Genomic DNA, 3,604 nt, shown 5'->3' on the forward strand with positions numbered 1-3,604 from the left:
TCGTCGCCAATCTTGTGTCTCTACAACACTGGCGACGACACAGAGCTCAACCTGAACAACGTAAAGCTGCAACATGAAGACGTTCAGAGACGTCCTGCAGCATCAACGCGACACGTTCAGGAACACACAACACACGATGTTTGTCTAAAGAACTACGTATAAATATTGTTTAAAATAATTAAAATGTTTCCAGTCTGGACACTGTTCAGCTCAGTTAGATCAGGCATCACATGTTCAGAGGCTTCGTCCTCCACATGGGGTCGAGTCCCAGCCGGGTCGAGTCCCAGCCCGGTCGAATCTGCAGTACCAGCACCTGTCAGTCCATCAGTACAGACAGAGTCAAGAAATTATAATAATAATAAAAATATTTCAGTCTAACTTGTTTGTATTCATCCTGATTATGTCGACAAATGTTTTAATTTATAATGATTTTAGAATAATAATAATACTACTAATAATAATTATAATAATAATGATACTACTACTAATAATAATAATAATAATAATAACAATAACAAGTATTATTATTATTATTATTATTATTATTATTATTTTCATCATCATTATTCTAATTAATATAACATAATCACATTATTATTATCATTTTTATTATTATTATTATTATTATTATTGTTGTTGTTATTATTAGTATTATTATTGTATTATTTTCATCATCATCATCATCATCATTATTCTAATAAATATAACCATAATCACATTATTATTATTATCATTATTATTATTATTATTATCATTATTATTATTATTATAGCAACAATAATAATAATTAATATCATTATTATAACCATAATACTTATAATAACTTTATGTTTGAAAAGAGTTACAAAGTGATTTACATGCAACAAGATGATAAACAAGTCAGATAAATCAGATGTGGATCGATAACACCATCTCACTCTTTATATTAGTGTGTTTTAAAAGTGATTTCAGCGCGCCTGGTTCTTCAGACAGGGCCCGGCCCACATCTGGAGGTTCTGACTGTCTGGATGATGTCATGACTGCAGCTACGCAGCGTCAACATGATGTCACAGAACCTGATCCCCCGATCTGTGGCAGGTTCTGGTTCTTTGGAGGTTCTGGTTCTTTATATCTGAGTCTAACATCCTCTGTGCTTTGTGTTGGTGCAAGTACAGTGTGTGTGTGTGTGTGTGTGTGTATGTGTGTGTGTGTGCGCCACATGTCCAATGTGTGAGTGTTACCCAGGATGCAGTGCGGTGGCCCTCAGTGTGGGTAATAGCAGCGTGCAGGTTTAATCTGTGCGTCCTGCAGCAGGAGATTAAAAGCTTCTTCACATTAGTAACGTCTCCACAGAACGATTATCTTCTCTGAATAATTTATTCTTCAGCCGCTGTAATTTTCTTATCGCTCCCTTTTTGCCTCTTTTACTGGGCAGCAGACAGTAAATGGCTGTTAGTCTCCAGAAACCTATGGATCGCTGTTTCCATCAATCAATTAAAAAACACTTACCTCACACTCAACATGATTTATATCTTGTTAATAGAATTGTCTCACTATATCCGATATTATTATAGCCTTAATTCCATTAGCTGTTTGCTTAATGCTTTCTCTCAGGCTGACCTCCAGCAGCCGGCAGATAGGCGGGATTAGTCCAGGACACACAGCCTCTTTCTGGGAATGTTGGAGGTCAGGGCAGCCGGACGACTCTGGACGCCGGCTCCTGATTGGCTGTTGTCGTCCCGCAGCCCTCTTCATTACACTGAAAACTACGAGAAGACGTTTTAATGTTTCAGAACCGGCAGAATCACGGCTCGGTACCAGACGATCACACAGACCCAGTGAGAACTAGGACCGGCACGTGTTCTTGTACCAGAACAAACATGGCTGCCAACCAGCTGAAACAACTGACGTGTTCAACGTGTTCTTAAAAATGTTTAAAAGACCCGGACTGGAACAGACGTGCTCCAACAGAACCGGACTGGAACAGACGTGGTCCAGCAGAACCAGACTGGCACAGATGTGGTCCAATAGACCCAGACTGGAGCTGTTCCATCTGACCCCTACCAGGCACCGTTTCAGCTGCTACTGGACCTTCATCTGCTCGACCCAGTGTGTCACAAACAGAACAAGAAGAGACAACAACATGACCCGTCTGCTCGTCGGTCCGATCGTCAGTGTTTCTTGTTCTGACCCTCCACATGCTGACCTGCGTCCTCTTTTTCCTTTGTTGCGTCCTGAAATGGATTTCTGCCGTGAACGGGCCCGTTCTAACATCACGTAGATGTTCTGACTGTGTTCTGTTCCCACAAACTCATTTAATGATTAGATCCATAAAGTTTCACTGTGGATAATAATGACTGTTAAATGAAGAAGCTCGATGGAAACAACCTCATCATGTTTTGTTCGGGTTCTTCTGTTGGGTTCGGACCGTCCATCACACAGTTCAGGTTCTGTTCATCACGTGAACCGGTTTAATGTTTTATTCATGATATTTCCTGCGAGTGATTTACAGTCAACAGGAGAAACAATCATTTCAAACTCGTCCTGACAAACATGTTTGTTTATAGACTCGTCGTCACGGCGCCGACTGATGCTAAGCTAATAATGTAGTCGGTGTCCTTCAGAACCATGTTAGATACATCTTAAATATTCATCACACGTGACCCCATGAACCCATTACTGTGTTCTGTGTCCAATACCCAGGAGAACACACACACACACACACACACACACACACACACACACACACACACACACACACAGGGGAAGTTAAAAACCAGCAGAAAGTGTCATCAGATAATCAATCACAGCCCGGCTGTGATGGGCCCGGCTGTGATCGGGCTCATCTATTACTGAAGCATGTTGCATATTATTTCAATACATTAGCAGAACCGGACCAGATGAATCCGGCTGTGCGAGATAATGAGGATCATATCTGCCAACCTTTGATACCAAACTTCCTCCAGGTCCATTTCAAACTAGACTGTCTCCGCTGCTCAAGGTCACTGGAGGATGTACCAGCATCTGATCGGACCAGGACCAGACCCGTCCTGTGGATTATTGCAGAAAATAATCTGTGACATGTTGACACATGTCACATGTCTGTGACTTCAGGTGTCTATTAAACATTTCCAGGTTGTTTTCTGGGTCTGATGATTCATTTCTCTTAACATTTCTGTGTTTCATGCACAGACTTCGTGAGAACCAGAACTTTATAAATACTGTTGTAAAGACCTAAATGGGTTTCTGTCTGTTTACAGGCTCCAGAACTTCAGCTCTCTGTCCCGGTCTCATGGTTCAGAACCTCTATGAGGCGACCTCACGCTCTTCAGCAGCCAATCAGAGCGTGAGGACGGCCTCCCCTGAAGGCTGAAGACAGGTGGGGAAAGTTCTGATCCCTTCAACTGAACAGAACCGACTGTCGGACACAGACTCAGAAGACGGTTTGTGAGATCTGAGATTCTCAATCAAAATCTATGTTTTTAATCTGTATGTGGTTTGGATCTGGTTCTGGTTTCTTCCTGCTGGTACCACCACATCTCTGTATGCTGAATATTAAACTGGAGTCTGCATTATGCTAACAGCGAGATACTAACAGCTAAATGCTAACTGCTAAATGCTAACA

The sequence above is a fragment of the Acanthopagrus latus genome, chromosome 12, assembly GCF_904848185.1.
Source record: "Acanthopagrus latus isolate v.2019 chromosome 12, fAcaLat1.1, whole genome shotgun sequence".
Taxonomy (NCBI): domain Eukaryota; kingdom Metazoa; phylum Chordata; class Actinopteri; order Spariformes; family Sparidae; genus Acanthopagrus; species Acanthopagrus latus.